Source organism: Aquarana catesbeiana, linkage group LG01, assembly GCF_042186555.1.
Source record: "Aquarana catesbeiana isolate 2022-GZ linkage group LG01, ASM4218655v1, whole genome shotgun sequence".
NCBI classification, from domain to species: domain Eukaryota; kingdom Metazoa; phylum Chordata; class Amphibia; order Anura; family Ranidae; genus Aquarana; species Aquarana catesbeiana.
Genome location: NC_133324.1, coordinates 372,220,491 through 372,247,659, shown reverse-complemented (window position 1 = coordinate 372,247,659; position 27,169 = coordinate 372,220,491). Strand labels below are relative to the sequence as shown.

The following is a 27,169-nucleotide window of genomic DNA, read 5'->3' as shown; positions in this document are numbered from 1 at the left end:
TTCACAATTGTTGTTATGCTTCTGCCTGGTAACTTAAATGCTCTAATGGTCTTCAATATATTCTACTGAAGCAAGGGTTTATTAGGTCAAAATGGCAACTAAAAGTCTTGCCATGACTCATAATACCTATTAAATCTACACAGACACTGGAACCTTAGCACAGTATGTAGCATATATTCTTAAAGATTGCGCCTTGGCTTTATTACATATTTTGTAGTCTTTTTTTGTCACTCTGCTGGCTCCATTGAGCTTAAAGTCATGACCAGGGATGAGCTTCGTGTCGGAGTTGAACACATGTTCGAGTCGAACATTGTGTGTTCGGTCGTTCGCCGAATTCCGAATGATATGGGCCGTTCGAGCCAAATTCGAGTGGCGCGTCACGGCCCATAATTCACTGCGGCATCGCAGTGCATTGCTGGCTGATGATTGGCCAAGCATGCACTATGACCCGCATGCTTGGCCAATCACAGCATTGTGTGTACAGAGAGCCGTAATTGGCCAAAGCCAAGGAGGCTTTGGCCAATTATGGCTCAGGGGGTTTAGTACACGCCCCACACTATATAAGGCCGCCTCCGTGGCGGCATTGTGTAGTGTGTTGCGGTGGAGACTGGAGAGAGATAGACAGAGAGACAGTGTCATTTGATTTAAGTTAGATAGAGTAGGCAGGTCGAGTCAGTTAGCTGCTCTTACAGTGTATTGTGTATATATATATATATATGCATCCCAAGTGTTGTATATATATATATATATATATATATATATATATATATATATATATATATATATATATATACACACACTGTATTCAGTTTAGCTAGATCCTGTTCTTCTGTTTTTACAGTATTTCCAGTTACTGTACTGTGTACCCTGCACCGTTGCACCTACAGTATAGCTACCTGAAGCCAGGTGCTTGTGTGGGCTCTTGACGTATTTCCAGTTACTGTACTGTGTACCCTGCACAGTTGCACCTATAGTATAGCTACCTGAAGCCAGGTGCTTGTGTGGGCTTTTGACGTATTTCCAGTTACTGTACTGTGTACCCTGCACAGTTGCACCTACAATATAGCTACCTGAAGCCAGGTGCTTGTGTAGGCTCTTGACGTATTTCCAGTTACTGTACTGTGTACCCTGCACAGTTGCACCTACAGTATAGCTACCTGAAGCCAGGTGCTTGTGTAGGCTCTTGACGTATTTCCAGTTACTGTACTGTGTAACCTGCACAGTTGCACCTACAGTATAGCTACCTGAAGCCAGGTGCTTGTGTAGGCTCTTGACGTATTTCCAGTTAGTGTACTGTGTACCTTGCACAGTTGCACCTACAGTATAGCTACCTGAAGCCAGGTGCTTGTGTAGGCTCTTGACGTATTTCCAGTTAGTGTACTGTGTATCTTGCACAGTTGCACCTACAGTATAGCTACCTGAAGCCAGGTGCTTGTGTAGGCTCTTCAAGTATTTCCAGTTAGTGTACTGTGTACCTTGCACAGTTGCACCTACAGTATAGCTACCTGAAGCCAGGTGCGTGTGTAGGCTCTTGACGTATTTCCAGTTACTGTACTGTGTACCCTGCACAGTTGCACCTACAGTATAGCTACCTGAAGCCAGGTGCTTGTGTAGGCTCTTGACGTATTTCCAGTTACTGTACTGTGTACCCTGCACAGTTGCACCTACAGTATAGCTACCTGAAGCCAGGTGCTTGTGTAGGCTCTTGACGTATTTCCAGTTACTGTACTGTGTACCCTGCACAGTTGCACCTACAGTATAGCTAACTGAAGCCAGGTGCTTGTGTAGACTCTTGAAGTATTTCCAGTTAGTGTACTGTGTACCCTGCACAAATGCACCTTCAGTATAGCTACCTGAAGCCAGGTGCTTGTGTAGGCTCTTGACGTATTTCCAGTTACTGTACTGTGTACCCTGCACAGTTGCTCCTACAGTATAGCTACCTGAAGCCAGGTGCTTGTATAGGCTCTTGACGTATTTCCAGTTATTGTACTGCGTACCCTGCATAGTTGCACCTACAATATAGCTACCTGAAGCCAGGTGCTTGTGTAGGCTCTTGACGTATTTCCAGTTACTGTACTGTGTACCCTGCACAGTTGCACCTACAGTATAGCTACCTGAAGCCAGGTGCTTGTGTAGGCTCTTGACGTATTTCCAGTTACTGTACTGTGTACCCTGCACAGTTGCACCTACAGTATAGCTACCTGAAGCCAGGTGCTTGTGTAGGCTCTTGACGTATTTCCAGTTACTGTACTGTGTACCCTGCACAGTTGCACCTACAGTATAGCTACCTGAAGTCAGGTGCTTGTGTAGGCTCTTGACGTATTTCCAGTTAGTGAACTGTCTACCTTGCACAGTTGCACCTACAGTATAGCTACCTGAAGCCAAGTGCTTGTGTAGGCTCTTAAAGTATTTCCAGTTAGTGTACTGTGTATCGTGCACAGTTGCACCTACAGTATAGCTACCTGAAGCCAGATGCTTGTGTAGGCTCTTCAAGTATTTCCAGTTAGTGTACTGTGTACCTTGCACAGTTGCACCTACAGTATAGCTACCTGAAGCCAGGTGCGTGTGTAGGCTCTTGACGTATTTCCAGTTACTGTACTGTGTACCCTGCACAGTTGCACCTACAGTATAGCTACCTGAAGCCAGGTGCTTGTGTAGGCTCTTGACGTATTTCCAGTTACTGTACTGTGTACCCTGCACAGTTGCATCTACAGTATAGCTACCTGAAGCCAGGTGCTTGTGTAGGCTCTTGACGTATTTCCAGTTACTGTACTGTGTACCCTGCACAGTTGCACCTACAGTATAGCTAACTGAAGCCAGGTGCTTGTGTAGACTCTTGAAGTATTTCCAGTTAGTGTACTGTGCACCCTGCACAAATGCACCTACAGTATAGCTACCTGAAGCCAGGTGCTTGTGTAGGCTCTTGACGTATTTCCAGTTACTGTACTGTGTACCCTGCACAGTTGCACCTACAATATAGCTACCTGAAGCCAGGTGCTTGTGTAGGCTCTTGACGTATTTCCAGTTACTGTACTGTGTACCCTGCACAGTTGCACCTACAATATAGCTACCTGAAGCCAGGTGCTTGTGTAGGCTCTTGACGTATTTCCAGTTACTGTACTGTGTACCCTGCACATTTGCACCTACAGTATAGCTACCTGAAGCCAGGTGCTTGTGTAGGCTCTTGACGTATTTCCAGTTACTGTAGTGTGTACCCTGCACAGTTGCTCCTACAGAATAGCTACCTGAAGCCAGGTGCTTGTGTAGGCTCTTGACATATTTCCAGTTACTGTACTGTGTACCCTGCACAGTTGCACCTACAGTATAGCTACTTGAAGCCAGGTGCTTGTGTAGGCTCTTGACGTATTTCCAGTTACTGTACTGTGTACCCTGCACAGTTGCACCTACAGTATAGCTACCTGAAGCCAGGTGCTTGTGTAGGCTCTTGAAGTATTTCCAGTTAGTGTACTGTGTACCCTGCACAGTTGCACCTACAGTATAGCTATTTGAAGCCAGGTGCTTGTGTAGGCTCTTGACTTATTTCCAGTTACTGTACTATGTATCCTGCACAGTTGCACCTACAGTATAGCTACCTAAAGACAAGTGCAGGTGTTCTCATACTAATAATACTACAGGCAGGCAGTTGATTCTGCTAGCTGCAGTATAATCGGTATATATATATATATACATCCCAGTTTTGTGCAGCTACATCTCACTGCAGGCCAATAGTATGTCTGGAAGGCCAACAAGGAGAGGCAGACAGTCACAAGCCAATAAAAGAGGGCAAGCAGGCTCTGTGTCTAGAGGCAACAGTGCTGGTCGTGGAGACGGTGCATCCTCATCAGCACGTGGCTGTGGAACACGCTTGGCCTTTTTTTCGGCAGCTGGCCGTGTTGAGCCGCAACATTCGGAAGACTTGGTCGAGTGGATGACCAAGACGTCCTCATCCTCCTTATCCTCTCTCACCCACGCTCAGGGTACTTTGTCCGGCAAAGCAGCTGCCAACGCGGCCTCTTCCCTCAGCTCAATGGCATCAGTGACTCCTTCCCTAGCCCCACCATGTCCTCCTGAGGAGTCCTCCGAACTGTTTGACCACAGTGTTGGGTACATGCTCCAGGAGGATGCCCAGCGTTTTGAAGGCTCCGATGATGGTATTCAGCTAGAGGAAGGCAGTAGCTCAGACAGAGGGGGTGCCTAAGAAGGACAGCAATCTTGCAGTCATGTTCCCCCTGCTGCAGCATACTGCCAGGTTTGCTCCAGTGATGAGGAGGGAGGGGATGATGACTCCACGTGGGTGCCTGATAGGAGAGAGGAGGAGGAGGCACATCACTAACGAGGGGCAGCACACTGACTGCATCACACCGCAGAGCTCCGCATGTACAGGGTGCCGCTGTCTCTGTGCGTTATTCCAAAAGTTCTTTGGTGTGGGCCTTTTTGAGATGAGTGCATCAGATCGCACCGCTGCTATTTGCAACATATGTCTCAAGCGTATCTCGCGTGGATAAAAACATCTCCCGCTTGGGCACCACATGCTTGACCAGACATATGTTGACCTGCCGTGCAGTTCGTTGGCAAGCATAACTAAAAAACTGACACCAAAGAACAAAGATGGGATCTCCAACCCCACTATACCTTCAGTCCTCTCCAAGACCTGCACTGAGAGGAATGAAGGTATAGAATTAGGTGTGTCACAGCCAAGTACTTGTGGGCAATCTGCTATCGGTACACCAACGTCAGATTGTACCAGGCAAATTTCCCTGCCCCAGAAAGCAGTTCGCTCCCAGCCATCCACATGCCCATTGGTTGAATGCTAGCTTGGCAAAATTGCTAGCACTTCAACTGCTACTTTTTCAGTTGGTAGACTCTGCCCCCTTCCGTGAGTTTGTGGAATGTGCGGTTTCTCAGTGGCAGGTTCCCAAACGCCACTTTTGCTCATGGAAGGCGATTCTGGCTCTCTACCGGCATGTGGAAGGCAATGTCTTGGCCTTGCTGGACAGGGCGGTCAGCGGTAAGGTGCATATTACTGCTGACTCATAGTCCAGCAGGCATGGACAAGGACGTTACCTAAGTTTCACGGCGCATTGGGTGACTCTGCTGGCAGCTGGGAATGGTGCAGGACAAGGTGCAGTAGTGTTGGAGGTTGTTCCGCCACCACGCCTCCAAAATACCACTACTGGTGATTCTGACACACCTCTCTCCTCCACCCCTCCTCTTCTTCTTCCTCCATGGCCTCTTCCTGTGCTTTGTCCTTGGAACCAGTGGTGTTCTGTAGGCGTGCAAGGGGATACGCAAGTACACAGGCTAAAAGATGCCATGCGGTGCTTGAGCTGGTGTGCTTGGGGGACAGGAACCACACTGGGGAAGAGATTCTGTCAGCTCTGCAGGGGCAGGTTCAGAGGTGGTTGACGCCATGCCAACTTAAGCCAGGAATGGTGGTTTGCGACAATGGCACCAACCTCCTCTCCGCCCTTCGACAGGGGAAACTGACCCATGTGCCCTGTTTGACTCAGGTCCTTAACTTGGTTCTTGGGCAGGTACCCGGGCTTACAGGATGTCCAGGAAAGTCTGTGTGCATTTCCGCCAGTCATATAATGCCAGTGCTTGGCTGGCAGACCTCCAAAAGGAATTTAACCTGCCCAAGAACCGCCTAATCTGTGATATGCCCACCAAGTGGAACTCAACGTTGGCCATGCTGCAGCGGCTGCACACACAGCAGAGGGCCATCAATGAGTACCTGTGCGACTATGGCACCAGGACAGGGTCAGGGGAGCTTGTTTTTTTTCCCCACGCCAGTGGGCCATGATCAGGGATGTATGCACTGTCCTGTCACCATTTGAGGAGGCCACAAGGATGGTGAGCAGTGACAGTGAATGCATCAGTGACACTGTCCCCCTTGTCCACCTGTTGGAGCACAGGCTGCGTGGAATAATGAACAGGAGGACTTCCTTAGCTCTCAAGGCCCCCTTTATTCAGACAGTGTTACTGCGTGCCCGCCGATCACACAGGAAGAGGACGAGAAGGAGGAGGATTGTGTCAGCATGGAGGTGGAGCCTGGCACAGAGCATCAGCAGCAGTCTTTAAGGGATCATTTACAGTCCCAAGAAACCCATGGACTTGTACGTGGCTCGGAGGAGGTGGCTGCGGATCGTGTCGTCCTTAGTGACCCAGAGGACTCCGGACCGAATGCCTCAGAAAACCTACGCTGCATGGTCTCTTTGATCCTGCAAAGCCTGCGGAAGGATCCTCGTATTCGTGGTATCAAGGAGAGCGATCGTTACTGGCTGGCAACCCTCCTTGATCCACGTTACAAGAGTAAGGTTACAGACCTTATCTTGCTGTAGCAGAGGGAGCAGTGGATAAAATATCTTCGGGAGGCCTTGCAGAAAGGTCTGTGCAACGCGTTTCCAGAGACTGGGAGGTTACAAACTCCTGTTCCTGGACAACGTGTTGCCAAGGCTTCGGTCAGTCAAAGAAGGAGCGGTGGAGAAGGTGGCCGTCTGACTGTTGTGTTCAGACAATTTTTTAGTCCGCAGCCCCAAGGTATGATCGGTTCCAGCAACCATCGCCAGCGTCTGTTTTACATGGTACAGGAATACCTAGGGGCAAGATCTGACTTGGACACCTTTCCCACCGAAAATCCTCTGGGTTACTGGGTCTTGAGGATGGATCACTGGCCAGAGCTTGCACAGTATGCAATTGAGCTACTGGCCTGTCCTGCATCCAGCGTTCTCTTGGAACGCACATTCAGTGCTGCTGGAGGCTTTGTAACCGATCACAGGGTGCGCCTGTCCACCGACTCGGTCAATCGACTGCCCTTCATAAAAATGAATCAGTCTTGGATCACCACCAGATACCAAGCACCTGATGCTGATGTAACCGAATAAATTTGTTTGAAATGTCAGATCCCTTCAAGTCTGCCTATGCTAATGCTGAGTGACTATCCTGTTATGCTGAGTGACTATCCTCTTCCTCCTCAATGATCATGCTGATAGCTTGTAAGAATATTTTTGTTTCTGGGTGCCGCCACCAGTGGCTAAGGCCCAATTTTTCAGCCCCTGTTTAACAGGGGTGTGTAATTACAATTTTTGATGCAATTCTTTGCAGCAGGGCTTGTTCCTGCACTCCAACTAAAGTATCTGTGAGGGGTTGCAGTGTTGTGGCACCAGCACCAGTGGCTAAGGCCCAATTTTTCAGCCCCTGTTTAACAGGGGCGTGTAATTACAATTTTTGATGCAATTCTTTGCAGCAGGGCTCGTTCCTGCACTCCAACTAGAGTATCTGTGAGGGGTTGCAGTGTTGTGGCACCAGCACCAGTGCCTAAGGCCCAATTTTTCTGTCCCTGTTCAACAGGGACATGTAATTACAATTCTTGATCTAATATTTCACAGCAGGGCCCGTTCCAGCGCCCACCAAGAGTAATTGTGAGGACTTACAATGTTGTGGCACCAGCACCACCACCAAAGGCCCAATTTTTCTGCCCCTGTTCAACAGGTGCATGTAATTACAATTCTTGATCTAATATTTCACAGTAGGGCCCATTCCAGCGCCCACCAAGAGTAACTGTGAGGACTTACAGTGTTGTGGCACCAGCACCACCACCAAAGGCCCAATTTTTCTGCCTCTGTTCAACAGGTGCATGTAATTACAATTCTTGATCTAATATTTCACAGCAGGGCCTGTTCCAGTGCCCACCAAGAGTAACTGTAAGGACTTACAGTGTTGTGGCACCAGCAACACCACCACCACTACCAAAGGCCCAATTTTTCTGACCCTGTTCAACAGGGGCATGTAATTACAATTCTTGATCTAATATTTCACAGCAGGGCCCGTTCCTGCGCCCACCAAGAGTAACTGTGAGGGCTTACAGTGTTGTGGCAACACCAACACCTAAGGCCCCAATTTCTGCAGAGTATATAGGGCAGGCCCCTACTTTCAAACATCCAACTTACAAACGACTCCTACTTGCAAACGGAAGGAGACAACAGGAAGTGAGATGAAATCTACCCCTAGGAAGGGAAATTCTCTCCTGTAAGAGTTAATATGGGAAAAACGTTTCTCCTTTCCACTGATGCTTTATCACCAATCCTTGTTTCACTAAAAACCCCAAATCTTCTAAAAACATTTGTCATTGTGACAGAAAGTGAGGTGAAATCTTCTGAAGAGGAGCACAGACAGGGGTTCCCCTTAATATCCATACAAGACCCAAAGGGCCTGGTAATGGACTGGGGGGGGGGGTACCCATGCCATTTGTCTCACTGATTTTCATCCATATTGTCGGGACCCGGCATTACATTAAGGCCGCAAGCAATTTTAAATTACTTTTATTCCTTTAAAAATGTAATTTTGTGCAGGGACTGTTCTAAGCGCGGCAAACACGCGCCACTTTACAGGCATACTATAGACACCCCCCAGGTACGATATTTAAAGGAATATTTCACTTTTTTTTCACTTTAAGCATCATTAAAATCACTGCTCCTGAAAAAAACGTCTGTTTTTAAAACTTTTTTTTGCATTGATATATGTCCCCTGGGGCAGGACCCGGGTCCCCAAACCCTTTTTAGGACAATACCATGCAAATTAGCCTTTAAAATTAGCACTTTTGATTTCGAACGTTCGAGTCCCATAGACTTCAATGGGGTTCTAACGTTCATGCAAATTTTCGGTCCGTTCGCAGGTTCCGGTGCGAACCGAACCGGGGGGGGGGGGGGGGTGTTCGGCTCATCCCTAGTCATCACCCAGCCTCATAAAGAAAGCTATAGCTCCTGCTGTTTTTTTGATCTCCTTGGTTTGCAGTTTTCCCCAAGAGTGATGGAAGGGCTGGGAAGATGGCAACTATGGTTTTTCTTTCCCCAAAAGCAATCATGCTTAGGCTCACAAGAATTCCTTAGCCTCATGAGACCATTTAGGCTTGCTGAACCTTTAGTTTTGCTGTTAAAGAACCAGAAAAGAGCCACAATAAAAAATCAAGAACCACTGCAGCTGGTTTGAGGAAGTTACTAGTACTAAACACCCCTGCTAGCTAGCCAGTGACCTCCATTTGTAACAGCAGACTACCATTAGGCAGGTGCCCCTGGCCCTCCAGTCCAAGGGGGCACACAACAAGCTACAATCCTGTATCAAAAGAGGTGCAGGAATCAAACTGGGTAAATACAATTTTGGGCAATGGGTCAGTTTGACACTGATCCTGCTTAATTTGGTATGCGGTTGGACGGTCTTCTTATGAACATTATGCACTTAATTTCAGTATTATTATGCAGTTAGAAGTATAGAAAAAATCAGCAAACAACATGCATTTCCCATAAAAGGTTTTTTTTTCAGCAGATATTAAAAACACCATAATGCTGATACCTTTCAGCCACCAAACTCTATGACTAAGTAACTCATGGCTAGAAAAGCAGCAGTGTTTCTGATGTTTTTCAATGCCGCTTACACACGAGCTGACTTTTCAGCAACTAAGTCATTCCGGCGGACTTGCATTGGACTTTTGACGGATTTCCGACGGACTTTCGAACGAACGGACTTGCACACACACACGCTTACACCAAAGTCCGACAACAGGTCCGACGAGACTATAAAACGGAAGTTCAATAGCTTGTGCATCACCCTTTGGGCCCCTTCTGCTAATCTCGTGTTTATCTCATGTAGAAGTTTGGTGAGAGAGTGAGAGACAATTCGCGCTTGTGAGACTCGTATTTTTCAGATCGTTTAACTGTTGTTCAGTTTGTGCTTGTGAGATTTTTATATGCTGTTCAGTGCGTGTAGTCAGTTCGCATTGATTTATTCAGTGTGTTAATGTCTGCTCGTTGCTGATTTTCAGCTCACTTTTCACAGGCCTTGCTGTTCTTCAGTGCGTTCTATTAAGTTTGTTGTGACCAGCCAACCGTTTTGAATCCATGTTGTGGGTATGTTCTTGTCGTGGAGCTCGTGCTTTGTATGTGCTTGGTGCTGTAGTTTATTCTTCAGCCCAACCCAGTCCATGAACAGGGCGAGGAGGAGTTCATGGACGAAGAATTGGTTGCTCCAGCGTGACCAATTCTCTCACATGCCTTTGCTCCGTGAGATCTGTGAGAATAACCCTGAGGATTTCAGGAATTTTCTCCGGATGACGGACCCCGTTTTTGACCGTTTGTTGGCTTTGCTGACCCCTTATATCAGCAGGCAGGATACCTGCATGAGGCAAGCCATCACTGCGGAGCAGAGGCTAGTCGCCATGTTGCGGTACTTGGCGACGGGGAGAAGCCTGCAGGACCTTAAGTTCTTGACAGGCATCTCATCCCAGGCTCTGGGGATCATTATCGCAGAGACCTGTTCTGCCATCACCCAGGTCCTGCAGAAGGACTATATTAAGGTAAGAATTTTATCCTTTAACATCACATTTTATTGTATTTAATGTTTGCTAATGTAATGTATTTCTTCACTCAAACACTAATTACCATGATTGCAATATAGTGTGAATGTCCCCTTTGTCCTCATGCATGCTGTCATTTCTTAATGCTCTTTTCTGTCCTGCATGCATATTTGCGTTCACTAACCTCCCCAGCATGCTATGCTGGGCCCATATCCACCTAGTCTAGTCACTTAACAATGTATTTTGTCAGCTCCATTGTAGTGCTTTGCCCTAAAATGTCTCCAAATGGTCTGTGTGTCCTTAAATGGCTTTAGAATCCCCCCCCCCTTAAAATGTCTCCAAATGGTCTGTGTGTCCTTAAATTGCTTTAGAATCCCCTCTAAAATGTCTCCAAATGGTCTGTGTGTCCTTAAATTGATTTAGAATCCCCCCCTTAAAATGGCTCCAAATGGTCTGTGTGGCCTTAAATTGCTTTAGAATCCAGCCCCCCAAATGTCTCCAAATGGTCTGTGTCCTTAAATTGATTTAGAATCCCCTCTCCCCCCTAAAATGTCTGCAAATGGTCTGTGTGTCTTTAAATTGCTTTAGAATCCCCTCCCCCCCACTAAAATGTCTTCAAATGGTCTGTGTGTCCCTAAATTGATTTAGAATCCTCACCCCCCCCCCCCCCCAAAATGTCTCCAAATGGTCTGTGTGTCCTTAAATTGATTTAGAATCCCCTCTCCCCCCTAAAATGTCTGCAAATGGTCTGTGTGTCTTTAAATTGCTTTAGAATCCCCCCCCCCCCACACTAAAATGTCTTCAAATGGTCTGTGTGTCCTTAAATTGATTTAGAATCCTCACCCCCCCCCCAAAATGTATCAATGGGCCATCGGAGGGGGTGAGGAATCTGATAAGTGGGCTTTATATTTTAGTCTTTAAATAATACTTGCAATTAATGTTATACTGATGCTGGGCAATAATGTTTTTTGTGTAATGTGCTTGCAATGTTATGTGCAAAAGTACTTATATTTTTGTTTTCTTGTTTGACTCCCCAGTTTCCTTCAATGCCACAGGAATGGCAGACTGTAGCATCCCATTTTGCCACCCGTTGGGACTTTCCCAACTGTGGAGGGACTATAGATGGGAAACACGTCCACATCGTACCACCACCCCATTCGGGGTCATACTATTTTAATTATAAGGGGCTTCATAGCATTGTCTTAATGGCGGTGGTGTCGGCACAATATGAATTTCTGTATGTGGACGTGGGGAAGAATAGCTGGATGTCGGATAGAGGAGTCTTCGCCCAGATGGAGTTCTACCAGCGTCTCTAGAGTGGTGGTCTGGGATTGCCACCTGATGCGGATAACGTGGAAGGACTCCCCTTTGTCTTCATTGCAGATGAAGCCTTCGGTCTGGGCGAGCACCTGATGAAGCCATTCCTCCAAAGGACCCTCACCCCGGAGAGGAGGGGTGGCCAGAGTGAGAAGAGTTGTGGAGAATGCCTTCGGGATAATGGCCAGCCAGTTCCGCCTGTTTCAGACAACTATCCACATGGCGGACTACAAACGAAATCACCTTGTCCTAGCGTGCTGCATCCTGCACAATTATTTACACAAACATTTGAGCAATTATCTTGCATCACCTGGGCCTGAGGCCGGACTTATAGAGAATCCTCTGATGGGCCTGGATACTGGCCGTACTGGCTTGGCCCCACAAAGCGCCCGTCAAGTTCGGGATAAATATGTTGATTTCTTATGGGTAGGGGGGCCATTGCAATGCCAGACAACGTTTAATTTGTTTTAATAAAAAATAATGATCAGATAAAATCTAAAAATGTATTTATTGCTTGCCTTTCTTTTTGGCTGTCTCCTAGGTTATCCTAGTGCACTTGTAGTGCCAAGTGTATTTTCCCTTAGTAAATAAGCCCCATTGTTGCTGTAAACACCAAATAACTTTTTTTTTACAAACGGGACACTTTTTAAATTTTGTTTTTGTTTTTTTTAACAAACAGGTCACTATTTTTTATTATTTTTTTATAACAAACAGGCCTCTCTTTTATTTTTATTTTTTTTTTTTAACAAACAGGCCTCTGTTTTTTTATATATTTTTAATTTTTTTTTTTTTTTAACATACAGGCCTCTATTTTTTTTTTTTACGTTTTTTAACAAACAGGCATAAAATTATTCAAAGTCAAAGCCCAGAATGGGGTCAGCAAATAAAGAAATGAAGAACATGATCAATGCTTTTTTTGTGAAAAAGGGATTAGATTCTCCCCAAAACATCGATCATGTTCTTCATTTCCTGCTGCATGTTGTCCAGCAGATTAAGCATTAGGTCCAGGCTCGTGCGCATGGCATCAATATCCCCATTCCAGGCCATGATCTGTCCAACTAATCTTTGTGCACTGTCCGTGCTAAATGCTTCCCCTTCCACATCACCTAAAATTATTGAAAAAAAGATGTATTTAGAAATATGCAGGCATACATAGATTACCATAAGCTGGGGTGTCAGACACTCACCTGGTGGGGTGCATATTCACCCACTTTCTCTACCTCTTCTTCCTCCACATCCTCAGGGGGGCGCTGGTACTTCGACATGCTTCCACCGCTTCTTCCCCTTCCACAACCAGGTCACCTAAATTTGATGAAAAAAAGATGTATTTAGAAATATGCAGGCATACATAGATTACCATAAGCTGGGGTGTCAGACACTCACCTGGTGGGGTGCCCATGTCGTCCACTTCCTCCACCTCTCCTTCCTCCACATCCTCCGTGGGGCTTGGGCTGATTTCCCAATCCGGCAGGCGAGGTCGGGGGTCCCTGGGATCAGGTTGTCTGAGTCTTTTCTCCCCTATGAGAATGAAATAAAATGTATACTTAGCACACAGATATTTGAGTCCAGGAATAGGAATATGAAACATTGTATTGAAGTGGTGTACAATTGTCTGTCTGTTTGGGCAGAGCTCCAACAGAGCTCCAAGTTGAAGACATGATTAAAATTCCCTTTGAAACAAGCTGGAATACTTACCTTTTTGGCCTTGTTTCACAGATAGAGACATCCCAACAAGTATCCACTGGAGCACCTGTGTGGGTTACCCAAAAAAATGTATTCTGGTGTCCCACACTAGTGCTCCTGAGTCCAGATGTGTAAACAGCTGCTGAGTGTCCTCTCCTTACATTCCACTGAATGAAGTTTGCTTTTCATTCCAGTTTCAAAGACATCTAGACAACAATGTCCTAAACTTCTCTTAATAAGACAAATTACCAAGATCAAAATGTAGTTTAAACCCTGTATCAACTAAATACATTGTATATATTTTTCAATCGATGTTTACTACAAACGATGTTTCCTACGAACGTTTAACAATTTAAAAATTGTACAGTAAAGAAAAGCACATGGAGCAGCATGCAAGGTAATAATCAGAAAAGGAACACATGACAAGTACTTACTTTTTTTCAGCACTTTCTGGATTCGTCTGTAGTGATCCGGCTCCCTGAGTTTTAGGTCGGACCAGCGTTTCCTCAGCTGATCTTTAGCTGACCCCAAAATGATGACGCAGGGTCTTCACCACTTTCAACATTATTTTTGCCTTTCTTAAATTAGGCTGGGCATACGGTCCATGCTTCCCATTGTAATCTTTTTTTAGCAAAATAGCTACCATCTCCACCATCTCTTCAAAGGCCATATTGGAGGCCTTAAATCTCCTCTTCCCGAATCGGGACGTTCTGGGCTCCGGGCTTTCCTCGTTATTTGAAGAATTAGTACACACCTGCTGTGTCTCCGCCATTGTTGCTCCTACTGCGCACCGTAGAGAGAAGGGGGCGGAGAATATTTGTTAAAAAAGAACGTCAGGGGCGGGGGACGCAGGCGGAGTTTCACGCGTGCGCAGTGTGTATAAAGCTAACATGCATATGCCGTACGTACGTTCTGTGCGTAGAGAAGGGGGCGGAGAATATGCGTTAAAATAGAACGTCAGGGGCGGGCGATGCAGGCTAAGTTTCACGCATGCGCAGTGAGTATAAAGCTAACACGCATGTGCTGTACGTACGTTCGGTGTGCAGAGGAAAGCAGAACTGAAGTTGCGAGCGTCAGAGACGAAGGTAAATTTTATTAACTTTGTAGCGGCCTATACTGCTTAAAGATTGAGGCCTATGTTGGGATAAGATTATGAGAGTTTAGCATAACATTAGTGTTTATTGTCTTTTACAGAAAAAATGAATACTAAATTTAAGGACCCTGAATTTCTCACACAATTTATTGAGAAGTACAGGGAGATGAGGAATCTGTAGGAGGTCAAACACCCTCAATGTTACATTAAACCAGTAAGTCAACGCTGGAGAAACTTCTGGCATTTGTGCAGACTTTCATCCCAGAAGCAACCGTGGAGATTTTGGAAAAGAAAATTGGGATCTTGCGAAATATGTATAGGAGGGAGCATAACAAGATCCAGACTTTCCTGAGATCAGGAGCATCAGCAGATGATGTGTATGTGCCCAGGCTGTGGTACTTCGATAAACTACGTTTTCTTGATGACCAGACTGAAACCAGGGAATCACTTTCGACCCTTCCCTGCACCCTTCCCTCCACCCTTCCCTCCACCCCAGCAGAGGCTGATGAGGACCAACCTGGGACTTCCATCTTGGAAGAACCGGATGTGACCATCTGGAGCCAGGTATATTATTTTTAGACATATTTAGTGTCCTAATATTAATGATGTTAACTAGATCTTCTATTACATATAAAAGAGTATCATTCTGACACCAGCATTTTTTCAAGCCGGTGACAACAATTTTTGGCCACTACTGTCAATTGATATGTAGACATCATTTTTTGGATAAAATCCACATTGAATTTGCAAGTCATGAGCTGAAAATTGTGTGTGATTGATGAACCAAAAACTAAAACTATGTCCCTTTTTTATACACAGGATGAGCTCATCCAGGAGGAAGGTGTGGAAAGTGGCAGGCAGGAGGAGGCCTGGCCCAGTGACAGCCAGGAGGTGGGCGGGAGTGGTGTCAGCCAGGAGGAGGCAGGGGTTAGTGTCAGCCAGGAGGTGGCCGGGTCCAGTAGGAGCAGCACTCCATCACAGGTGCCTCCCCTCCGCCTTCATACAAAAAGGCCTAGGAAGGGGACGGTGACAGAGGAGGCATCACTGCACCTCATGAGAGAAGCTACAAATTTTCTCAAGAGCCCCCCAAACCTGAAGAGGCCTATGGCTGTTATTTAGCCAGCAGGTTGCTCGAAATGGAGAAGGGCCAACGCCTCCTCAGTGAAAAACTTTTTTCACATGTCATTCACAATGGGCTGAAGGGCGTGTTCACTGTCAACACCCAAATAAATTTGCAAGCCCCTCCCCCTCCTCCTCTTCCTGCCACAAGTCAACCACCAGAGCCACAGCCTCCAAAGAAGGCTGCAGGGCAGCGTGGAGGGAAGGCTGCAGGGAAGGCTGCAGGGCAGCGTGGAAGGAAGGCTGCAATGAAGAGAAGAAAGTGATGGCCTGGGTTCAGTCTGGTCTGACGGAAGACGCAGGCTGGTGTAGTACCACAGCCTGGGGACATATATGTCATCTGCTGCTGCTCTTGATCTCTGCAATTCCTGGACCAGATTGTGCTCCCTGAATGAATGTATGTTGTATATGCCCATCCCAAAAAAACAACAATGCTCTGCGCTTAGTACAATATTCTAACGGTGTATGTGCGGCACATAAATGATTATATGACTAGTAGCAGCTGCTTAAATAGTAGAACATGGATATAGGCAATAATGAATCAATTAAATTAGATAAATATTTAAATACACAATTATAAATATATAAATCTATAAAGTGTCTCTTCAGTATTGCAGCAGCGCTGTGCACCCCAATTGAACAGGTCTCTTTCTTAATCTAATTCAGAAAGTTCAAACACGGATCTGATAGCCAGAGTCCCACCAATAAATAATCAAGATGTATTCTGTGAGGGTAGTAATCCTTTCACCAAGCGATACACCATGTGCTGGGGTCCCCAATGAAAACTCACTCACCAGAAATCAGATCAATAAAAGCCTTGATTAATAGTAGTAAATCTGCATCAATATCCAAAGCGACCACAAGATGTCAGTATTATTCCCAGTAGTTCCAATAGGATATGTAGAAGAAACAAAAATGCTCACATAGCGTGATACTGCTAAACATCTTTATTTAAACCATCCAAACATCCCCTTAAAACCATGCGTACCAAAATGTAATAAACATTGAGCAAAGATAACAAAGTGCACTGTGCCTGATGGCGTCCTCTAGTCGTGAAAACCTGTCAGGAGCACTCCCTGTGTGTAGCCACAGTCACACGCTTCCTGGTTCCTCGGTTGGTGGAGCGCATGCGTCACTTTCTGTGCGACACGTCCGCAGAACGTCACACGTCAGCAGAAGCAAACGCCCGGATGACTCACACATCCCCGCCCCTAGTGCTAAATACTGTCAGCAATGCGTGAAATAACATCATCAGGACATTATGCTCCCACAGGTCATATTAAGCATGATAATACCGGTTCTAGTGGAAGTTGACCTAATGCATAAAAAACAAGTACCTTGAATACCTGCAATCATTCAGTGTATGCGGAGCGGACATTGATCCGCAGAGCTATCACTGAGCAAGCACACTTTCGGTATTCATTAAAACTGATTAAAATATTCACTCTCAAAATATAAAAGTTTTCAGTAAACAAGAATTGTCTAGCAATTGTACATCATACATTGCTTATCCTATAAATAAAGATAAAAACTGCATTGCGATTTCCTAGCACGTATTGAATAATCGCATACGCTAAATTGCACCTGATAAACATTTGTTGGAATATTAAAATAAATATATATTAAAATTGTATATCTAAAATGTATATATGCACATATATGAACATATGACAATCCACATGTAAACATATGTACATAAAACATCTATATATAAAAAAAAATGATCATATTGGAGTCAAAATTTCATTATAATAAAACATTACACTGTGATAAAAAGAAACTGGAACCATACCCCAGGGTATGTCTATGTGTCACTGATTAAACAATTTATGTCAAGCTCTATGTTAAGACCCTTGGGGGCAATCACATCCACAGAATAGATCCAATGGGTTTCACGTTTGGATAACTCTCGGATGCGATTTATGCCCCTCCAATGGGACTGGAGATGTTCAACCCCCCAAAATTCCAATCCCGTCGGGTCACTACTATGTTTTAATTTAAAATGCAGTGAGACGTTATGATCCTTATAGCCTATTTTTATGTTGTTTATGTGTTCAGCTATTCTCACCTGTAATAGGCTTTTTGTACGGCCTATATAGATTAAACCACAAGGACATTTCAATGCATACACCACAAAGGTGCTGTTGCATGTAATGAATTGTTTAATCCCGAAACTGCGATTATTAATCGGGGAAAGGAAACTACCAATTCCTCTAAGAGGTCTGGAGACCTCCCTGCAGGCTTTGCATCTCCTGCACGCAAAAAAGCCGTTGCGATCCCAAAATGTTGGAGGACGTTTAGGAGGGTCAATCACTTTCTTCACCACTCTGTCTCCAAAACTCATGGTTTTTCTATTGTGCTCCCTATATTATATGGACTCCTCAAAATCCCAATTTTTTTTCCCACAGACTTGATGTGTGCCCTGGGGCCAAAAGGCTTCACAAATTCCTAAAATTTCTCCAGCGTTGACTTCATCTTTATTTTGTTAACCAGAATAAATGGATATTTTATTTTCTGAAAAGACTTGCCTATGTTCTTTTATTAAAATACATATTTAAAAGACAATGTAAAATTAACAAGGGACAACAGCCTCATTGAGGCTCCAAAAAAATTAAAATATCTAATGTTCTTGTGGTAACTTTACACCAAAAAAACAAAAAAACTTAAAAAAAAAAAATTATATATATATATATATATATATATATATATATATATATATATATATATATATATATGGAGATCACTAGAAAATATTTAAATATTTTTGTAACAATCTTAAAAAATGATCTTGATGAAATAAAAAATAATAAAAGATGACTCCAAAAAACAAATGTGGCTTTTAAAAAATACAATATAATTCATGAGATCAAGAGAAACAATCCAGAAATCAGTTTGTGAGAACTTTGTGTGAATATGAGCAGCAAAACAACTTCGTTCTTCTAGCATTATAAAGAAGACAATTAATGTGCTGCATTCAACGATCACAGAATTTGCAGTGTGAGGAATGTACTAGCTACAATACGAACACTAGTTTTATCAGACCGAGCGCTTCTGTCTCGTACTTGCTTCTGAGCATGCGTCGTTTTTTTGTCCGTTGGACTAGCATACAGACGAGCGGATTTCTCAATAGGAACTGGGTCCGACGGAGTTATGACGTAAAGATTTGAAGCATGTTCCAAATCTAAAGTCCTTCAGACTTTTGACAGAAAAAGTCAGCTGAAGGTCCAATGAAGCCCACACACGGTCAGATTGTCCGCCGGATTTGGTCCGTCGGACCAGTCCGGTTGAAAAGTCTGCTCGTGTGTACGCGGCATAAGTCTTAATAAGGATGTATGGAAAAATGTTTTCTTTGGGATATTCTGTTTACTTTATATGTAGAGAATCTGTGCTCAATCAGCTGGTGATAAAGGATGGGTATGTGCATTCCTTGCATGTCACCAATAATGTTCTGCAGGCATGACATGTAGACATGTCACTCCACTCAGTGTACAGTATGTACATGATGTAGGTAAAATGTACATGCCTAAACAGAATGGTTAAAGAGAATGTATTGTGGTCTGTAAATTTTCTGTGCTCAGTGTTTTATGTTTACCAGGTAAATATGAGCTGCTTTTCTGCAAACAGCCTGTTTCCAGAACTGAAGAGCCCAAGCTCAAATTGCACACACAATTGAACAGGTCAAAGAAGTGACTCATCCCTGTTCCTTTACACTGTGAAATGGCCATTTAATGCATTGCCTGTCATAGGTCGCTAATTGGGATTGCTACACAGCTGGTCCCTAGTGGATCAGGTGTGCGCTCTTCAGCTTGTTTGGTAATGATTATTATCCCTCTTTTATATATTGTTATTTCTGTTTATACTCTCATCCGAGAGTATCAATGCTGAGATCTTCCTATCTGATGACTTATCATTGTTGGTCTTTTGAAGGAAGTACATCTTTGTAATTGCAGTGACCTGAACATTTATTTGCACCATGGTTCTACTGATGTATTTTATATGATAGTATCTTGTTACTTAAATAAAATATATTATTATTAATTATTTTAATACAGAGAGGTGTCTCATTACTCTCCCTGTTCTGTACATAATGGAGCAGTCTTTTAAAATGTATTACTTTAACTATACTAATAAAGGAGATACACCAAAAGGTGAAGTTCCGCTTATTTCCACCCCCCCCCCCCCCGCCTCCTCTGCCACGTTTGGCACTTTTTTTGGGGAGGGGTGGGTACCTGATTTTGACGGGTACCTGCTCCCACTCTTGGTCAGATTGCTGCGGTGATCCAAGAGGGAGTTGGGCCCTTCCTCCATCCCCTGCAGCCTTCTGGGACACATCACAGGTCCTAGAAGACTGAGGGACCATTTGCAAAGCACATCGCAACTTGCACAAGTGTAGTGGGAAACGGGCAGTGAAGCTTCAAGGCTTCACTGCTGGTTTCCCTTAGGCAAGATGCCAGTGCTTGTACCCAAAGCTGATTGAAGGATGGCTCGGGTGAGGACAATGCTAGGTTACATATTTCACAAACACTGGTAGCATAATTGTACTGTATAAGGGCTTGCTTATTTAATTTCTGTCATTGTCATATAAAAAATAGGCATTTGTAAAATTCATGTGGTGGAAAAGGGGATAGTACTCATCTCTGAAATCATTTTCTGTATCAGTTTGTATAGGTGTGTCAATTTGTGGACATATTAGCACTTTTGCATATATAAAAACACATGTACTTTTCATTCATTTTAGTTAAGCTACTTTCGCACTGGGGCGCGCGGGCATCGGCAGGTTTAGCAGCCGCTTTTAAAAAGGGTTAAAAAGGGTTTAAAAAGGGTTAAAAAGGCTTTAAAAAGGGTTAAAACTGCCCGCAAAGCACCACTGCAGTGACGCTTTGCCGGCGGTTTGGAGGCGCTACCCCATTAATTTCAATGGGCTGGGGAGCTTTAGGAGCAGTGTGTACACCGCTCCTACAGCGCTGCAAAAATGCTGCTTGCAGGACTTTTTTTTTACCGTCCAGCAAGTGCACCGCTCCAGTGTGAAAGCACTCGGGCTTTCACACTGGAGAGACAGGAGAGGCTCTTTACAGGTGCTATGCAGGTGCTATTTTTATTGCTGTAGCGCCTGTAAAGCGCCTCAGTGTGAAAGTAGCCTTACAGTTTTTATGTGTGTTGTATGCCAGGATGCGGTAAAATGCAAAATATGCGCTTTGTGCATATTTTTGTGAAAATCAGAGGGAAAAGCTGAAGGCTGCATTTTGATAAACTATAACCCATAAACACCATTTGCTACAGTGGTAAAGATGTTTATTTGATGGTTCTGTATGGTTTTCCTTCCAATACTCAGGAAAACTGAAACAGTGAAAATGGGGCCTTATAGCTGGGACTTAAGCTTAGCAAGATTACCCCCATAATGTGGTATGGGGGCACCGATGTGGGCCTGTTTGTGAGCCAGGCTGCGTGCGTCCATAGACACACACAGTTGCGACTCGGCTAAACAACCCGCTATCTCCTCTCAGGATCTGACTGACACAGCGAAGCCTGTGATTCCAGAAAGAGAGGAGAGCTGGGCTACCTTCAGAAACAGCACTGGAGCGTGAGAGGGTGTCTGGTGAGTGAAGAGGGGTGGGAGACAGCGCAAAGAAGAGCTAGTGGAATGTTTTTTTGGCTTAATGCAGGGAGTGCATTAAGTTAAAAAACGTTTTGTCTTCAGAACCGCTTTAAGCAACAGAAAGTGGAAAGCCAGCAAAGTACAGTAATCTTTATGAGTCATTCATATTCTTGGACTTTCCACCACAATGAAATTGTGGTGGAAATATATATACTGTGTGTGTGCGTGTGTATGTGTATATATATATATATATATATATATATATATATATATATATATATACAGTGGGGACGGAAAGTATTCAGGCCCCCTTAAATTTTTCACTCTTTGTTATATTGCAACCATTTGCTAAAATCATTTAAGTGACACTCATATATTTAACTCAGTTGCTGTCCATTTCTTCTGATCATCCTTGAGATGGTTCTACACCTTCATTTGAGTCCAGCTGTGCTTGATTATACTGATTGGACTTGGTTAGGAAAGCCACACACCTGTCTATATAAGACCTTACAGCTCACAGCGCATGTCAGAGCAAATGAGAATCATGAGGTAAAAGGAACTGCCTGAAGAGCTCAGAGACAGAATTGTGGCAAGGCACAGATCTGGCCAAGGTTACAAAAAAATTCTGCTGCACTTAAGGTTCCTAAGAGCACAGTGGCCTCCATATTCCTTAAATGGAAGACGTTTGGGACAACCAGAACCCTTCCTAGATCTGGCCGTCCGGCCAAACTGAGCTATCGGGGGAGAAGAGCCTTGGTGAGAGAGGTAAAGAAGAACCTAAAGATCACTGTGTCTGAGCTCCAGAGATGCAGTCGGGAGATGGGAGAAAGTTGTAGAAAGTCAACCATCACTGCAGCCCTCCACCAGTTGGGGCTTTATGGCAGAGTGGCCCGACGGAAGCCTCTCCTCAGTGCAAGACACATGAAAGCATGGAGTTTGCTAAAAAACACCTGAAGGACTCCAAGATGGTGAGAAATAAGATTCTCTGGTCTGATGAAACCAAGATAGAACTTTTTGGCCTTAATTCTAAGTGGTATGTGTGGAGAAAACCTGGCACTGCTCATCACCTGTCCAATACAGTCCCAACAGTGAAGCATGGTGGTGGCAGCATCATGTTGTGGGAGTGTTTTTCAGCTGCAGGGACAGGACGACTGGTTGCAATCAAGGGAAAGATGAATGCGGCCAAGTACAGGGATATCCTGGACGAAAACCTTCTCCAGAGTGCTCAGGACCTCATACTGGGCCAAAGGTTTTCCTTCCAAAAAGACAATGACCCTAAGCACACAGCTAAAATAATGAAGGAGTGGCTTCACAACAACTCCGTGACCAGAGCCCTGACTTAAACCCAATTGAGCATCTCTGGAGAGACCTAAAAATGGCTGTCCACCAACGTTTACCATCCAACCTGACAGAACTGGAGAGGATCTGCAAGGAATGGCAGAGGATCCCAAAATCCAGGTGTGAAAAACTTGTTGCATCTTTCCCAAAAAGACTCATGGCTGTATTAGATGAAAAGGGTGCTTCTACTAAATACTGAGCAAAGGGTCTGAATACTTAGGACCATGTGATATTTCAGTTTTTCTTTTTTAATAAATCTGCAAAAATGTCAGCAATTCTGTGTTTTCTGTCAATATGGGCTGCTGTGTGTACATTAATGAGGAAAAAAATGAACGTAAATGATTTTAGCAAATGGCTGCAATATAACAAAGAGTGAAAAATTTAAGGGGGTCTGAATACTTTCCGTCCCCACTCTGTAGATATATATATATACACAGTATCTCACAAAAATTAGTACATCCCTCACATTTTTGTAAATATTTTATTATATCTTTTCATGTGACAACACTGAAGAAATTACACTTTGCTACAATGTAAAGTAGTGAGTGTACAGCTTGTATAACAGTGTAAATTTGCTGTCCCCTTAAAATAACTCAACACACAGTCATTAATGTCTAAACCGCTGGCAACAAAAGTGAGTATACCCTTAAGCGAAAATGTAAAAATTGGGCCCAATTAGCCATTTTCCCTCCCTGATGTCACGTGACTTGTTAGTGTTACAAGGTCTCAGGTGTGAATGGGGAGCAGGTGTGTTAAATTTGGTGTTATCGCTCTCACTCTCTCATACTGGTCACTGGAAGTTCAACATGGCACTTCATGGCAAAGAACTCTCTGAGGATCTGAAAAAAAGAATTGTTGCTCTACATAAAGATGGCCTAGGCTATAAGAAGATTACCAAGACCCTGAAACTGAGCTGCAGCATGGTGGCAAAGACCATACAGCGGTTTAACAGGACAAGTTCCACTCAGAACAGGCCGCGCTATGGTTGACCAAAGAAGTTGAGTGCACATGCTCAGCATCATATCCAGAGGTTGTCTTTGGGAAGTAGACTTATAAGTGCTGCCAGCATTGCTGCATAGGTTGAAGAGGTTGGGAGTCAGCCCGTCAGTGCTCAGACCATTCGCTGTACACTGCATCAAATTGGTCTGCATGGCTGTCGTTCCAGAAGGAAGCCTCTTCTAAAGATGATGCACAAGAATGCCCACAAACAGTTTGCTGAAGACAAGCAGACTAAGGACATGGATTACTGGAACCATGTCCTGTGGTCTGATGAGATCAAGATAAACTTATTTGGTTTAGATGGTGTCAAGTGTGTGTGGCGTAAACCAGGTGAGGAGTACAAAGACAAGTGTGTCTTTCCTACAGTCAAGCATGGTGGTGGGAGTGTCATGGTCTGGGGCTGCATGAGTGCTGCCGGCACTGGGGAGCTACAGTTCATTGAGGGAACCATGAATGCCAACATGTACTGTGACATACTGAATCAGAGCATGTCTCCATGCCTAAACCCTATTGAGCATCTGTGGGGCATCCTCAAATAGAAGGTGGAGTTCTCTAACATCCACCAGCTCTGTGATGTCATCATGGAGGAGTGGAAGAGGACTCCAGTGGCAACCTGTGAAGCTCTGGTGAACTCCATGCCCAAGAGGGTTACGGCAGTGCTGGAAAAAAATGGTGGCTACAAAAAATATTGACACTTTGGTTCCAATTTGGACATTTTCACTTAGGGGTGTACTCACTTTTGTTGCCAGCGGTTTAGACATTAATGGCTGTGTGTTGAGTTATTTTGAGGGGCCAGCAAATTTACACTGTCATACAAGCTGTACAGTCACTACTTTACATTGTAGCAAAGTGTCATTTCTTCAGTGTTGTCACATGAAAAGATAAAATAAAATATTTACAAAAATGTGAGGGGTGTACTCACTTTTGTGAGATACTGTGCATACCGATCAGCCATAACATTACGACCACCCACCTAATATTGAGTATGGCCCCCTTTTGCGAAAAAAGCCCTGACCCATTGATGCATGGACATCAAAATAATATCCACATAAATGGCAGGACACAAGGTTTCCCAGCAGAACATTGCCCAAAGCATCACACTGCCTCTGCCAACTTGCCTTCTTATACCGCATCCTGGTGCCATGCCTTCCCCAGGTAAGTAACGCACACGCACCTGGCCATCCACATGATGTAAAAGAAAACGTGATTAATCAGACCAGTCTACTTTCTTCCCATAGGTGTGCGCAGCCTATTACATTAGGGTGTGCACCCCAAAGCTCAAACACATATGTGTGTGTGTGCATGTGTATATATACTGACGGTGTTAGTAGATCAGTGGATGGTGTCAGTAGGGCAGTGGACGGTGTCAGTCGTTTTTATTTTTTTATTATTTTTTACAATTTTAGTTTTTTTACAACTTTTTAGGAGCCCCAGTAGGGGGCTTTGGTGGAATATCAGAGGTCTAAACAGGGGGAATATGCACCACATGGGGTGATTAGGGTGTGAACAGGCACACCTGGCCTTGTTCCGTAGTCCAGTTCTGATGTTAATGTGACCATTGTAGAAGCTTTGGCTGTTGACATGGGTCACCATGGGCTTCACAGCCCCATACACAACAGACTGTGATGCCCATGTTTTTCTGCTTCACCACATCAACTTTATGGACAACATCAATCAAATAGTTGGGCAGTGAAAGACAAAGAGGCACTACATCCCCAAATTTGTAGAAATGGGAGCAAAAATTGTACTTTATATGGTGAGACTTGTTTGTTCTTCTGCCTATAGTATCAACAATATGCAGCATTCATAAGACTCCTGAAGAAGCCTATATGGTGAAAAATGTAGAGCAGAAGCTGCTGCACGTATTGTTGCTCAAAAATCGCATTACTTTTTGTGATGGTCCTAAAGAACATGTTTACCTGCTGCCTAATATATCCCACCAATTTTCAGATGCCATTGTAACGAGATATTCCCTTTACCTGTCAGTGGTCATAATGCAATATATAAATATATATCTATATATATATATAGATATATAGATATATATCTATATGTACACATTAGGAATATTAGGGATGAGCCCGATGTTCGAGCCGAACAGCAAGCTTTATGGGGTGTTCGCGGCAAATTCGAAAGCCACGGAACACAGTTAAAGTCTATGGGACATTAACATGAAAAACCAAAAGTGCTCATTCTAAAGGCTTATATACAATTTATTGCCATAAAAAGTGTTTGGGGACCTGGGTCCTGCCCCAGGGGACATGTATCAATGCAAAAAAAGTTTTAAAAATGGCTGTTTTTTCAGGAGCAGTGATTTTAATAATGCTTAAAGTGAAACAATAAAAATGGAATATTCCTTTAAATATCATGCCTGGGGGGTGTCTATAGTATGCCTGTAAAGTGGCGCAGTTTTCCCGTGTTTAGAAAGTACCACAGCAAAATGAAATTTCTAAAGGAAAAAAGTCATTGAAAACTGATCGCAGCTATAATGAATTGTTGGGTCTCGGGAATATAGATAAAACTCATTGAAAAAAATAGCATGGGCCCCCCCCCCCCAGTCCATTACCAGGCCCTTTGGGTCTGGTATGAATATTAACGGGAACCCCAAACCAACATTAAAAAATTGCGTGGGGGTCCCCCCAAAATCTATACCAGGCCCTTCAGGTGTGGTATGGAAATTAAGGGGAACCCTGCGCCAATTAAAAAAAAAATGGCATAGGGGTCCCCCCAAAATCCATACCAGACCCTTCAGGTCTGGTATGGATTTTAAGGGGAACCCTGCACCAAAATTGTATTTTGTGCAACAACTACTGTAAATCAGCATTTAGTAGAGATATATTCTTCAACCAGTAAATGGCAGTGTTTATAAGATGCATCTATGGTATACTCTATGTCTTCTCTCTATAATAAAGTTTTCTGTTTCCTTTCTGCAGTTAGGCAGCAAAGCCCATGTGGATTGTGCACTTTCTGTTCTCTAGGGCTATATACAGAACTTCTAACAGGTTATGGGTCCAGATACCCGCCCAGAAAAAAAAGCTCAGAGCACAATCTCTCTTAGCATTGAAGATGATCAAATCATACATATATGTAAGTGTGAAACTGCTAAAGAAATGTGGGAAGCATTACAAAGGGTGCATGAAAGATCTATTATCAGCAATAAACTGTATTTGATTAGAAATCAATACCAAACCAAGCTAAAGAAAGGCCAAGATACTCAGAATTACACAAGGCACACCTTGGAAATGGTTGAATGCCTGAGAGGTATAGGAGAAGAAATAAAAGATTTCATGTTGCAACATTATGTCATGGTTATGCAATAGAGTTTGTTTGTCAGCTTACCTGTCTCCATGTGTTCATCTCCAAAGACCAGCTGTCTCTCACCTGACTGCTTTTATTAACTCTCCTCTAGCATGGCTCCACCCCAGCTCCTATCAGAGAACTCTATATTAACCCCTGCACTGCAGGCCAGCCCTGCTGATCAACCTTTGTGTGTTTGGCTTACTGTTCCTGCCTGCCGTGTGCTCTACATTTTATTCTGTTACCGACCTTGGCGTGTTCTATACTATTCCTGTCTGCTCGTGACCCTGACCTTTTGGTGTGTCCCCAACTATCCCTGTTTGCCTGTGACCCTGAACGTTGGCGTGTACTCTGTTGTCCTTGTCTGCTTGTGGCCCTG

The 27,169-nt window shown here is 44.1% G+C and overlaps 1 protein-coding gene across 1 annotated transcript in view; it reads right to left on the bottom strand.

Moving 5' to 3' along the window:
• LOC141140966 (G-protein coupled receptor 54-like) overlaps positions 1-27,169 on the bottom strand; it is a 310,484-nt gene that overhangs the window by 8,295 nt on the left and 275,020 nt on the right. The gene's annotated exons all lie outside the window — the stretch shown is intronic.